This window comes from Adiantum capillus-veneris, chromosome 20 (assembly GCF_014529385.1).
Source record: "Adiantum capillus-veneris isolate H3 chromosome 20, ASM1452938v2, whole genome shotgun sequence".
NCBI lineage: Eukaryota > Viridiplantae > Streptophyta > Polypodiopsida > Polypodiales > Pteridaceae > Adiantum > Adiantum capillus-veneris.
Genome location: NC_140950.1, coordinates 79,261,878 through 79,277,462, shown reverse-complemented (window position 1 = coordinate 79,277,462; position 15,585 = coordinate 79,261,878). Strand labels below are relative to the sequence as shown.

General features: G+C 37.6%; 1 pseudogene; it reads right to left on the bottom strand.

Annotated features, from left to right (window-relative positions):
* Nucleotides 1-10,415: 10,415 nt before the first annotated feature.
* On the bottom strand, nucleotides 10,416-11,002 carry LOC147432803 (uncharacterized; annotated as a pseudogene).
* Between the last annotated feature and the right edge of the window lie 4,583 nt (nucleotides 11,003-15,585).

The following is a 15,585-nucleotide window of genomic DNA, read 5'->3' as shown; positions in this document are numbered from 1 at the left end:
TCCTTTCACCATGATGCACAAAAGTAATTTGCTAGTAAAAACAAAGTCAACGATCATTTTCATAATCAAAATCAATTAAAACATTAAAATAATTTAACTAACAATGATTGAACGAAATTAAAATAATTAAAAACAATGATTGAACAAAAATACAATAATAAAAAACAATACCATTGGATTACATATAAATTGCATCGATTTATCTAAAGTGCAAGCTTGTAGCTTTAACACATTACGATAATCAATAATTACAATTAAATCAAGTGTTAGAATGATTATCATTATAAATTGCTATACATACAAGATCTATAAGTGACATTTTTAAATGTCAAAACGATAATCACTTACAATACTTGATAATTATCGTATCTATGTAAAGTGCGAACAAAAAGTTCTTACACTTTACCATAGATTTTTAAGCGATTATCTATCTACAATGCGAGCATGTGTATGCTCTCACACAGTACGGTAGATTTTGCAGTCCAAATAAAGATAAGAGAATATCAATATTTTTGGACATGTTTTTCCTAAATTTTTACTCTAGTGAGAGCATAGCAGTGTGAATAGCTCTACACAAAACGTAAAAATATAATTTTGTTTCATTATATTCATTTTGAAGTGAGAGAAAATCTCTACACATCAAAATCGAACTTTAAATTACATAAAATCATTTTTTATGTAATTATATTTTTAAACTAATTATCTCATGTGAGAGTACACTCTACACACAACGATAATATCTTACTTTTTTTTATTAGTCACTTTCAAGTGTCAATTAATTGAACACATTGACAAGTGATTCTTATAATTACAGTTTGTATCAGGTGAGAGATTAAACTCTTCACAAAATACAAACTTTCCACTATTTACTAAGTTTTTCAAAACAAATTCATATATTTGATGTTGAGAGAGAAAGAGAGAGCACATGAATAGAACCCCAAAGTGTGTAGAATACACACATGAGATGATGTATATATAGAGGGGACCTGGGTGCCATATATAGAGAAGCCATATATTGAGTAGCTTCACATATAAGCTCAACACCTCCGCTCAAATAAGGGTCCCTAACTATGGATGAAAAAACCCTTGGGGGATCAAGGGAAAAACCCACAGCTCTATATACACCCACCGTTATATTATAAAAATCATTGAATATACAAATGTTCATGAGGAGCTACATCACTCCTTTTACAATGAATATTTTATGAGGAGGTACATCACTCCTTTTACAATGAATGTTTTATGAGGAGTTACATTACTCCTATCCTATCAAATACAATAATGAATACAAAGGTTAAATAAAGAGGTGTAAAGGCTATCGATTAGCTCGTAATCAGAAGTGTCTCCATGAATCTGCTATGTAGCTTGTCATCACTATCGTATCGCCAAACATATCTTCATGTTGTCATCAATATGACATCACCAAACGTATCTTCATAAATCTTTTATTGTCACCAAGTTTGTCTTCATAAAATCAATTCTTTGATCAATCCTACATAGATCATAGACTCAAAAAAACAGTCATGAAAATTATTAGCATCGTTAGTGAAATAATTTACGTTCACAATGCCATAAGAGATGGTTCGCGACACTACTCTTTTGACGACATATATACGCACGAAAACATATGGTACATAGAGTATAAACGTAAAAGTACAAGATGCGTGATTACGTGATGCAAATGATATGTGTATACTACATAAAACAACATTTATCAATGTAGTGATCAATGAATATCATCAAAGTATTAACAAAACATCATCATTGTATCAATAAAAATGAATAAATCATCATGGTATCAACAAAAAGCATCATGATATCACCGAAAATAATCATTGTATCAACGAAACAACATCATGGCATCACCGAGAATAACCATGGTATCAATGAAACAACATCATGGTATCACCGAGAATAACCATGGTATCAACGAAACATCATCATGGCATCACCGAGAATAACCATGGTATCAATAAAACAGCATCATGGTATCAACAAAAATCGCCATGGAATTAACGAAATATCATCATGGATCAATCACCGAGAATAACCATGGTATCAACGAAACATCATCATGGCATCACCGAGAATAACCATGGTATCAATGAAATATCATCATGGTATCAACAAAAATCACCATGACCAAAGTACTAACAAAACATCATCATGGTACCATCAAAACCACTATGGTATCAACGAGAAATTATCAATAAAACGAGGAAACTATATCTCTAAAAGAATAATTATACGAGAATCAATGAATGATCGAGTATATCATATAACAAAAGATCATGTACCAACAGTAGCTTGATAGAATTTGGACGATCATCAACTGCTCGATTGAATCAGGACGATATGTAACTGGCTTCTAAAGCAAAGTTACGTTAGTAACAAATATATGATTGATGAAGAAAAAATATAATTGAGAAGTTTTCAATTATGAGAAAAATCAAAAGCAAAAAGTAAAATTTTGCTTTTCAAACATATTCACAGTCCGCGATACGATAACCCAAAATCGGTGCAGAATTTAGAGAAACTTTCTTCTGCAAAGTTATAGACCACATCAATTACTTTGCGGAATTTAGAGAAACTTTCTTTTGCAAAGTTATAGACCACATCAATTCCGATGGCTCAAGCGACTAGTTTCTCATCGATTCTGATGCCTGCAGCGGCTAGTTTCTTCTGCAAAGTTATAGACCACATCGATTCCGATCCCTCACGCGGGTAGTTTCTGCAAATCGTTTTCAATTAGCAGAAAAATCAAAACATAAAACGAAACTTGCTTTTCACGTATGTATGCAGTTCGCGAACGATAACTCAAAATCCGTGCAGAATTTGAAAAAACTTTCTTCTGCAAAGTTGTAGCTCACATCGATTCCGGTCCTTTCTACAGGGTAGTTTTTGCAAAATCGTTTTCAATTAGCAGAAAAAAAAAAAGCGGAACATGCTTTTCAGGCATGTACGCAGTCCGCGAACGATAACTCAAAATCGGTGAAGAATTTGAAAAAACTTCCTTCTACAAAGTTGTAGACCACATTGATTCCGATCGCTTGCGCAAATAGTTTCTGCAAAATCGTTTTCAATTAGCAGAAAAATTAAAAACAAAAAGCAGAAGTTGCTTTTCGGGCATGTACGCAGTCCGCGAACGATAACTCAAAATCGGTGCAGAATTTGAAATAACTTTGTTCTGCAAAGTTGTAGACCACATCGATTCCGGTCCTTTTAAAGGGTAGTTTCTGCAAAATCGTTTTCAATTAGCAAAAAAAGTCAAAAACAAAAAGCGGGATATGCTTTTCAGGGATGTACGCAGTCCGCGAACGATAACTCAAAATCGGTGAAGAATTTGAAAAAACTTCCTTCTACAAAGTTGTAGACCACATCGATTCCAGTCTCTAGCTTAGATAGTTTTTGCATAATCATTTTCAATTAGCAGAGAAATCAAAAACAAAAAGCGGAACATGCTTTTCAGGCATGTACGTAGTCCGCGAAGGATAACTCAAAATCGGTGAAGAATTTGAAAAAACTTCCTTGTGTAAAGTTGTAGACCACATTGATTCCGGTCTCCTTGGCGGGTCGTTTCTGCAAAATCATTTTCAATTAGCAGAGAAATTAAAAACAAAAAGCGGAAGTTGCTTTTCAGACATGTACGCAGTCCGCGAACGATAACTCAAAATCGGTGAAGAATTTGAAAAAACTTCCTTCTGCAAAGTTGTAGACCACATCAATTCTGGTCTGTCGAGGGGAGTAGTTTCTGCAAAATCATTTTCAATTAGGAGAAAAATCGAAAACAAAAACGTACTACTCTGATACCATGTTAAGAGAGAAAGAGAGAGCACAGGAATAGAACCCTAAAGTGTGTAGAATACACACATGAGATGATGTATATATAGAGGGGACCTGGTTGTCATATATAGAGAAGCCATATATTGAGTAGCTTCACATATAAGCTCAACATTTGAATCACAAAACTTAAAATTCTATTGAATTTTAATTTTTATTAAACTCAAATTTTTAATTTTTTTTACAAATTACTTTTTTTGATCATTTGGTGAGATTACTCACATGGACAACACTGACTGTGAAAGCTGGTATAAGGCCTGTCGCGTGTTGCTATATATACTTACATATTCGATCGTTATAATTTTTGATCGAAAATAATTTCGATGAAAAAAAATTTCGATCGAAAAACCAAGAAGTTATACGATTAGCCGTTTATGTTGATGTGGCACCGTATAATACGGACGTATAATTTAGATAAACGAATAATACGCCCATTATTCGCGTATTATACGTCTCCCGAATAACGAATAATTCAACTTAGCTCACCGACGGTGGAAACCACTCGGGCTCATAAAGCACTCATCCTCAACCAACAGTCGGGCTGCTTTTCTATTGTTATGTTTAAAGTTTGGGACAGGTCTGTCAAGCATAATGTCTATCAGTCCTTTCATTGTGTACCACCCGACCACTTCCACAATGTCTCTGGTAAAATTCTATGTAATAACCCCCACAATACCCTCATCGTGTATGATACTTATCACAAACCGCGTATGTTTGTGGAATTTCGTGATGTCTGCATTGGAAATCGATGAGAGGATCATTCACCCTATCTCTCTGACCATCTATCAGAACACAGAGCCAAAATCCACGCACGTGAACACATCCCCGCTACCAATCTTACCCTTCCCGATGCTTGGTACAACTACCATAAACCTTACTTTTATCGCCTCGAAGAACCACAACACAAGCGCTCTGATTGGAAAGAAATGACCCCAATTGCTGTGGGTTACAACTGGGAGGCAGAGGTTCACCGTATCTATGGTGACAAAAAGCCCATCTAATTTTTTTTTCTCAACTGTCATTTTGTTACCATATACATGTGGTAGTGATGTGTGTGAACACACTAGGACCGCCGGGGCATTTTTTCCCTCTTCAGGAGGTTTTTTCCCCCGTGCATTGTATATACACCCATCACTCTAGGGATATCTATCTTTCCATTGCACCTTTAGTAACACACTCTCTATTGTGTGTCTCTCTCCAAGCTGTGAGCGTTTCTCTGCAACCCTAATTCCAACAATTGGTATTAGAGCAGGTTGTGTCCTCCCGGGCTCAGTCGCCAGTTGCTCCAGCACACGCCTGCTCACTTTCTCTGATTTCAATGAGCTTTGGTGAGCGTTCGTAGGTCGATCTCATTTTTTTTTATTCGGGCTCATTTCGGCCTCCGTTTCCACTACAGGCAGTACTGCATAGGCTATTTTGTCATTTTGTGCAAAATTTTTGTCAGTGCCGTTTCTGCATAACATGTGCCTTATAGTCTTCTACGATTTGTGCTATATAGCACGTGTTGTTCCCACTCCGTTTCTCCTATTTTCGAGCCGTTTTCACATCAGGTGCAACATTTACCATGGTTGACAACGACACAGATGTGTTCAAGATGTTTGCTACCGAGGACAGGTTGGATGGGGACAATTACCCTATGTGGGCTTATATGATGCAGCACGTTCTTGTGTCAAAGGGCGTCTAGAATATTGTGCACGGCATTGATGTACGTCCTGGTTCTGAGGATGTAGGCGATGTTGAGGATGTTCCACGTCTTGCTGCAAGGATTACTGCTGTTAGAGTTGTTTTGCCTACGGTAGAACAAGCTCGTTGGGATGTTAAGAATGCGCAAGCTCATGCATTGATTGTGTTGTCTGTGAAGCGCACCATTGTTCCTCACATTTGTTCAACAAAATCTGCAAAACAGGCTTGGGATATATTGGCTGGTCTTTATGCAAGTCACAATGAGGCTAAAATTGCTTTGCTACGTAAAGAGCTGGAGTCAAAGATTATGCATGAGGAAGATGATATGGACACTTTCCTTGCTAGTGTCAAGGATATCAATGAGAAACTTATTTTTGCAGGTGAAGTTCCCTTGTGCAGACTGTTCTTGATGCCTTACCAGATTCTTAACAGACTTTTGCTACTACTTGGAGACTTATGACCGAAGCAAATCCTAAATTCGTCCAGTTTGATGCATTATGCACATTGCTGTTGCAATAGTCACTTTCCACAAAAAACAGGACTAGGCAGCGTGCAGTTGAACAGGCTTTTATTGCTTCTCAAAGAAAGGGTGGTAACAGTAATGAAGCCACTTCTTATGGTTCTGCTGCGAGTGGCAAAAATTCTGTTCGTAATGCTTCTGCTGGCAACAATTCATCTGGAAATTCTGGTGATAAGGGCAAAAAGAAGATGCGTTTCCATTATTGTAAAGCTAATTATCACTTGATCAAGTCGTGTCCTAAGATGAAGGCCAAAGAGGCTAAAAATAGAGAGGGTGGTTTCACTACAAATGTTGGTTCCACTACAAATGTAGCCATTGTTGAGTCTTCTGTGAAAGGAGGCTGTGTTGCTGATGTTGATGCATAATGGGATTTTAGTGTAGAGGGCACTTACAATCTTGCTGTCCATGATGCATGCTTGTCAGTTGCTGCAGATTCACATGTGTGGTATTTTGACAGTGGTGCTACAAAGCACATTACCTCACATCGTGAATTGTTTACCTCTCTCGAGTATGTCCCTCATGGGAATTCGGTCACTTGTGCCAACAATGCCTCGTACCCGGTTCAGGGAGTTGGAAAGATTGTGCTTACTTCACACTTGTTGATGCACTTTCTGCACCTGGGATCAGGAAGAATCTCTTGTCTATATCCGCACTTGCTAGACCTGGACTTGTAGTCAAATTTGTGGATGACACATGTACGGTTCATGATCTCAGTTTTGGTGATGAAATTGTTGCATCTCGCCTTTTGTGTCGTGGGTTGTATAAGCTCACTTTGTATGACAAGTGTGAAATTGTTTTTGCAAATTCTATTGCAGATTCAAGGGCTATTTCAAATGCAAAACTTTGGCAAGCACGTTTTGGTCATCTGAATTTTACCAGTTTGCTGTGTTTGCAAAAATCTGATATGGTTGCTTCTCTTTGCCGCCTCTTGAAGCACCTGTCAAACATGTTTGTGAAGACTGTTTTTTGGGTAAGATGCAGCGTTCTAAGTTTCCAAAGGATGGTTCATTTTGGGCCACATGCAGGTTGCAGCTTGTGCATAGTGATTTTTGTGGGCCCATGCAAACTCCGTCCTTGGGAAACTACCTTTACTTTGTGACTTTCATTGATGATTACTCCAGACATGCATGGATATTTTTGCTTAAAGCGAAGTCCGAAGTTTTTATGTGCTTCAAACAATTTCTGGCTATGGCTGAAAATGTCTCGAAATGTACTATGGGCACTCTTCGTTCCTACCAAGGGGGGGAGTATATGTCTCATGAATTTAATACATTACTGTCTAGTGGTGGGATAAAACACCAATGTACAGTGCCTTATACACCTCAGCAAGATGGTGTTGCTGAGAGGAAAAACAGGTCACTAACAGAAATGGCATGATGTATGGTCAAAAGTCAAGCTTTTCCGCATTCTTTTTGGCTTGAGGCCATCATGTGTGCCACTTATGTAATTACCATGTGTCCTATGAAGCTTTGAAGTCTATTACTCCATATGAAGCATGTCATCATAGAAATCCTTCTATTAAGCACATGTGTGTTTTTGGTTGTTTGACATATGCTTTGGTGCCACAAACATAGTGCAAAAAATTGGATGATAAGGCTATCAAATGTATTTTTGTTGATTATAGTGCTGAAAGCAAAGGTTACAGGTTGTATCATCTGCAAACAAAATGTATTTTGGTTTCACGGGATGTAGTGTTTGATGAAGATTTTGTTCAGCCCTTGCTGTCATGTACTAGAGACAGTAATGTAAGCTCACAGGACATTTATGACACTTTGTTGCCTCCTTTCAGTGGTGGAAATAAAAATGTAAGTTCTAATGAGGCAAATTTATAGCCTATGGGGGTTTCTGAAAATGTTATAGATCAGCCTATTATTGATGCAGATGTACTTGATGAGGAAAGGGCTGAAAATGTGCAAGCTAGAGGTATGACAAAATGGCTAATGCACACTTTGCGTGACAGTAAATTGGATGGACCTTCGTCTAGTCGTACTCGTTCAGGCTCTCGCCATGCATCTTATGCATCAGAGTGTTATGCTTTGGTTGTGTCTTACATGATGTTGACGAGCCTCTGTCTTTTGATGAAGCACAGAATTCAAAAAATTGGATGGCTGCCATGCAATCAGAATATGATGCACTTATAGAAAATGACACATGGACTTTATGTGATTTGCCTCCTAGAAAAAAGGCCATTGATACAAAGTGGGTTTACAAGTTGAAACATAAGCTGGATGGTGAGATCGATCACCATAAGGATTGACTTGTTGCAAAGGGTTATGAACAGCAAAAATGCACAAATTATGAAGAGACTTTTGTCCCACTTGTTGTACAACTACTGTGTGTTTTCTATGTGCATTGGCAGCTCTTTTTGGTTGGGATGTACATCAATCAGACATTGTTACTGCTTTCTTGAATGGTGACATATTTGAAGAATTTTAGGTAACGCAGCCTCACGGTTTTGTCATAAAAGGACAAGAGGACAAAGTGTGCAGATGTAAGAAGCCTTTGTATGGGTTGAAGCAATCTACTCGTGCTTGGTATGAGAAAGCTGACACTCATTTGGTTAAACGAGACTTTAGTAACAGTGCAATAGAAAGCACATTGTATGTAAAGCGTGAGGGTGATGTACTTCTCATTGTGGTCCTTTATGTCGATGATTTGCTGATCGCTGGACCAAATGAGAGACATATTGCTGAATTTAAGGCTGATTTGAATGCTAGGGGCTATTGCATCATTACTTGGGTATACAGTTTAAGCAGTGTGATGGTGGTATTGCCTTGTATCAGAAAAGTTACACAGAGACATTGCTATGTAAGTTTGGACTTGAGGATTGCAAACCTATTGCACTCCCATGGAAACATGTTTAAAGTTGAGTCTACATGATGCTGGCAATCCTGCTGATGTGACTCTTTACCAAACTTCTATTGGCTGCCTCATTTATGTATGCAACACGAGGCAGGATATTCAGTTTGCAGTCTCATAGGCTAGCAGATTTATGCATAGCCCAAGGTCTAAGCATTGGTAGGCTGTCAAGAGGATTTTTCGCTACCTTAGTGGCACTTTACATCTTGGCTTGTTTTATCCCAAAGGGGGATGATTGCCGCCAGACTTACATGCCTTTTTGAACTCAGATTGGGCTGGTTGTTTTGACACGCGAGAGTCCACAAGTGGTTTTTCTTTGATGCTTGGCAGTTCATGTATATCATGGTTGAGCAAGAAGCAACCTATTGTGGCGACTTCGAGTTGTGAGGCTGAGTATAGAGCAGTCTTCACATCTATGGTTGAGTGTGTATGGCTCAGACGCCTTATGGCGAATTTGGGTGTTGGACAGGACATTGCCAACACTATCTACACTGACAGTCAGAGTGCATTGGCAGTTGCAAGGAACCCATTTTTTCATGCTCACACAAAGCACATTGAGGTGCATTACCACTAAGTAATACACTCTCTATTGTGTGCCTTGAGCTTCCTTAGTCTTCTCCAAGCTGTGTACGTTTCTCTGCAACCCTAATTCCAACACATTTTTCTAGATTTTTTTATATGCCTATAATATACTCGACATCAAATTTCAACTTTCATTTCATCATTGCCCGCTCTTGGCAAATAATCATATCTTCTGCTTGCTTCTTTCTCCCCGTGGTGTGTGTCCCACTGTAAACGAGAAAGTGTCATGGTGGTCATTACTATTCCCACTCTGTATCTCTATCTTGATTGCCATCAAAAGGCTTGATAATGAAACATCTTTTCATTATTGGTTTTTTCGAATAATGTAATTGCTACTGGTCGTTATTCTTGCACAAGTTAGTCTCAAACTAATAAATCTATTTTTTTTGTTGACCTTGTATTATCCTTTTTCACTGGTAATAGGTCACGTAAGTAAAGAGGAAATGTACAAAACAGTAAGTAAAGAGGAAATTTGATGCTATGTATGCATCTCACAAAAACTGCATGCATAATCTAACAACTTCAAGTAACTTGTAGAACCTGTGATTACCTTTAAGTTTAATCCACTATGAATATACACAAATCTTACTGCTATGAGAGTAGGAGTGAGAGTAGATGCATGAACATCAAACTATGTCCAAAACTAACAAATGTTGTGAAAGTGACAGCCAAAACATCATCCGTATAAAAAAGGGAATCACACTCAACCACTACAAATTACCAAAAATCTGTACTTGAAGTTGTATCGACTACATGAAACCATAAAACGCAACCATGAGAGCCAAAGGCTGAAGAAATCGAAACGTTGAAGGGACCAAAAATGGATCAATCATAATGGCATCCACCCTAGCCTACAAACAATCAAAGAGAAGGGTGGGTTATTATTCGGTGCACAACAAAATGAATGAGAGAGAGAGATAGAGAGAGAATGTTAATTACTGGGATCCGTAATTGAAATAAGCACAATGCCACCGAAATCACAAGTGACTTTCTAATGTTGATCTTGATGAAACTTCCAGTAATTGTTGAAGGCAAACGACGCATGCGTCGCCAGGATGTCGGGCTCGTAGCAGGCCTCCCCCAATTAGATGGACTTGCAGATGCTATCATTGATGCCACATGCATAATTCAACGCTACCTGTAACTTTTTGGGTTGGCTCTTGGATTAGCTACGCAGCAATGGTTTCCATGAGAATTTTGCCCAGATGAGCCTTCATTTCCGTTGCCGTTTCCGATGTCGTTGTAGTTGCCATTGTCGTTGCCGTTGTCGTTGTCATTGTCATTGCCATTATCATTGCCATTGTTGTTGCCGTTGCCGTTGCCGTCATCGTTATCGTCGCCATTGCCATTGTCGTTGTCATTGCCATTGCCATCTCCATTCCCTTCGGACTGCTTGGGTGACAATGCGACATCGGGTGAGTTGTCCTGCTCACTGTCGCAAGTAGCCCTGATTAAGCATCCAATTAATAGGGCCGCCATCATGAGAAATATGCCGCGATGATTGTTGAATGCAAGCATTTTGTTTTGCTGCTAGGATTTAGAAATGGGCTAGTGACTTCTGCCTCGACGCCGAACTAGATTCTCAGATTCTCGACGGTGAACGCTGATATTCACTTTAACATTGACAAGAATGTTTGTATGTGCAGTGCGACTCCTTTTATACAACAAAAAATGATAGAGATATCTACCAGCCTGGGACCACGTGCACGACAAATGTCGACTCCAACATTTAAAAAAAGAAACAATTTCTCTACCCGAAGGAAATAAGAGCATACGTTCATTCGATATCTGTCTATTTGTACATGCAACTCAAGGCCCATTCGCATGCAACACTCGTAGAGTTGCATCAAGCTCACGTCACTACAAAGCATGGGCCTCGCGTCTTCTACCTCTCAAAGGCGGGGGGTAATCTCTAACTCTCCAAGAAACAACAACAATAGATTTGAGCAAGGAGCCACGTTGATGATACACACAAGGCTCAAGTAGAACCCTCACATGCAAGTCTGTTCTTAGCAAGCACTTTTTGCATGCTCAAGATTTGATCTCACATTCATAAACATGCTAACAAACTCACCCTATCCATGCAGGATTTCTATGTGTGGGGTTTGTCACACCACAAGAACTCACCCTATCCATGCAGGATTGATACGTGTGTAAAAACATGTGATAGCCCATGTGCTGGCATGTGATGCCTCAAGAGTCATGTGAAGAGCCAAGTAGAAGGGTCAAGGGCATTGAGCATAGAATTGATGTCTCTTTATAATCATTACGATTATAGTCTTAAAACTGGTATCAAAGCCCTAGAATGACTAGAATCTCCTAATCACATTAGGTCTTAAGCATAAATATCTTAGTTGGATTACATTGGTACCCTCTCTTAGCCATTGTAATTGTTAATGGAAACCCCTTTCCTTTGCACATTATGCTCAATACTAATCATATATGCTAATTCTCTTATTTTGAAACCAAATGATGGGACACGTACTATTGCACCGCCACCACCCATTGATGGTGGTATTAGAACTAATGAAAGTGATTAAAACCGCTTTCATCATTAATTAAGCCAAAGTTTCGCATCTCTTTTTCACACAATTTTAGAACTTTTGTGCAAGCATGATTTCTTTCCCTATCATTCATCTGCTTTTGCTACTTGTGTGTGCATATAATCCTTGGAAACCGGCTTTTGCAACTTATGTGTGCATATAATCCTTGGCAATATATCTTAGTAGAGTCCTTAGATGCTACAACGGATTTTCATTTGATGTCCCAGTTGATTGGCCAAAGCACCCTTTTTATTCATCTCTCATCAGATACCCTAATTGTTGCATTTATGAGAGATTAGCACCACTCGTCATTTGCATACCTTTATGTGTGTGTGTGTCTCAAGTTTTGTATGGATGTCTACCTCAAGTTTTAACTTTTTTGAAGGCCTTGAAGGCACCTTTTCTTGCTACAAAAATTTTACAATGTAAATTAAAAATTTTCAACCCACTTTTTATTCTATTTTACATGTGGGATCAAATGTTACAATGTGCATAATGTTATATGCGTGAAAATATTTTCCATGGTCGTACTTATGTACATGCCTTATTGACAAGGTGAGGTTGTGGACATGGCACTATGTCATGTTTTCTCACATTAATTTTGTTTTGATTTTGGATTAAAAATGTATCTATGTCATGCACATGAAGATGACACCTTCGGTTTGCCTAGAAAGCTCAATGCGAACAATTTTGGCCAAAAATAGGATATTTTATCCCTAGTCATCAAAGTGTACCTAAAGTGTTTACCAAGTGGGAAGATGAGATTCAACATGTAATTTGATCTCGAAGTGCTTTTTCCACAGATTTAGGGATTTATCAAATCTCATTTAGGCCTTTTATGGACAAAATGGGTATCTTTGGGCTAAAACATGCCATAAAATGGTAAAACATTTGTAAAAAATAGATGAAAACTCCAAATTAGTTTTATCCTTGAGGAAGTTGAGGGTGAGTTTACACATCCAAAAAAGAGCTCTTTTTGACATCTAATGAAGAAGGTATGGCAATTCCAAGTGATGGTGCTACTATAGCCCCGTGTTGTTTTCACCCTCTGTTCGAAGATGTGAGGCCATCAATTAGGGTTTTCCCTCTTCAAAAAATTAGTCGGTCTTGTCTAATGAAATCTCAAAGGTTCCATGAAATGTTTTGAAGAAGAATTCATGCCTTTATTTAGGGTTTTTAGCAATGATAGAAGAGCATTGTATCTATGCATTTGGTAGTGAGACTACACCAAATCCTCACACAAACATGCAATTTTTCCTTTGTGCTCAATTCCTTTCATGGTTGCTCAATATTTTTCTAAGGCAACCCCGTGTCTTTATTATTAGGGTTTTAATTCATCAAAATTGTGTGTTAGCTTCAATATGGAAGCTCTTTAATCTCTATGAAATCAAAAAATGCTCGCCATGAAGGTGGAATCTTGTGTATTTATGTCAAATGTTTGAAGGTACAACGATGTAATTGGGGGCGAGGCTACATAATTCTATAAAAGAGGTTTGGGTTTTGAATGAGATTTGTGCTATGATGAGACTTGAGGTTTTATCTCTAAAGGGTTAGTATTTTGAATTTCTCTTTTTAACACTAGAATGGTAACCTAACAGGACATTAAAGTGTCCTTTCAGGGTTTTGGGAAAAATTTCCAAAACCATGGTAGACCCACTCATTTTGAAAAATCCTTTCATGAGCTTCTAGTTCAATAACTACTACATATGGAAAAAATGAGAAACCTGTAATTTTTCTCATCCCTTGGTCAATACAAGCCTCCAAAGTTGATGGACCAGTGCATTTTGCCCAAAACAACAATTTCTTACGGTTGATTGAATATAAATGAGAGTGGGGATTTTTGTAGGACATGAGATAAAATGCCCCATTAACTTCAATGGGTTGGTGATCAAAACATATGGTTGCTTTTACCTCACTATTTTTGTTTTTGGGCAAAAAAAATAGGTACAAAAAAGTTGCATTTTTGCCATTCTGCGGACCTATCATCAAAGTTTCTATAGTCACGCTCAATACAGATACTATATACATGTTTTCTTAGTTTCCTTTTGGGCCTTTGGATTCAAATGGAGCCATGGAGCATGTCAAAATGATAATGGATCTCTTAAAATTGGAACCTTGGGGGCAATGATAAAGTGCTAAATAGAGCAAACATGAAAAAACTGGGTTTAGCATTATGACCTCTAGAAACCCATAGAAACTACTCAATATCTAGCCAAGTTTGTAGTCTATGATTAGATATGGTTACTACCTACAAAATACACACAATTGGCCTAAGAAACTAGCAATATTGAGAAAGTTATACTTGCTACTCTAAAATGTATCGTATTCTTCAGCAATCAAAAAACTCAACCATCATCATATACTATGCTATATAGCATATTAGGTCCCCCAAAACTCAAGGAAGATTAGCTTTATGTTATACATTACACTTACACAATCAAAATTGAATTTGGATATCAAGAAAGCCACCAAAAAAATCATAAAAGTGCTAATTTGGGGCAAAAAAGAGGATTATGCAATTCTTGTAAATTGGTCATAACTTTCAATTTTAACACTTAGCTCTCCCTACAAGCATCAAAACATGTTCATGACTACAAAGTCCTAACCTCTAGCCATATAAACCTCACAAACATGAAGTTTAGAGTGGTATAGTTGCCAAAAATTGAAAAAAAGCCAAAAACAGGACCCATTTTTTCACACAGTTTACGTTCAAAAGTGTTGTGCAAGAGTAAGGTCAATGTGAGATCGATACTCCAAAAAAAATGCTAAGTTTTTTTCAGCTCATAAGGCAACTTTGTGGATATATATCACCTAGAAATTCATTTTCATACTCTTCAAATTATTCAAGCAAAATGGTCACTTAACAGGACACAAAAGTGTCCAAGGACATAAAAGTGTCATGTTACCATTGTAGTGTTAAGTAAAATTGGATATGAATGTGTAATCCTTTCAACAAGAAATTAATTTCAGAGGCATGCAAATTTTGAGCGTAACTATTTTGTCACAAACACTCTTAGACTTTAAACCATATTTAGAAGGAGGTTTGGTGATTTTCCATAAACACTTTTTTTTATTCTCATCACGAACTCTCATAGTCAAAGGTTTTGTACCTTCCCAACTAAACCGCACAGTTTTTGACATTTCTGGTGAGCCCGAAGTGAAATTCCTCGGGTGGAAGTTTGTGAATTAATCTACACACTTTCTTAGACATGTATGAAAATCTAGACACACACTGAATGCACTTAGGATTCATTTTAATCCTACAATCATGCAGATGTTTCAAGAATATTCCATCTATATACAACAACAATAAGCAGCGAAAAACAAGCCAGATTTGAACCATCAAAGCACTACAATCCATTGTGAAGAGAATTGACTAGTTTGATGGAAAGGACATTAGAGAGTATCAACAAGATGATAATAAGGAAATTGATTTGAATCTATACTCAATTCTCACAAATTGTACAAGCTTTCTTGCTCGATAGGGACAAGGTAGAACTACTCCTACAAAACACACATAAAAGAGATGCATAGAAGAGATATGATAGTGCTAAGCAA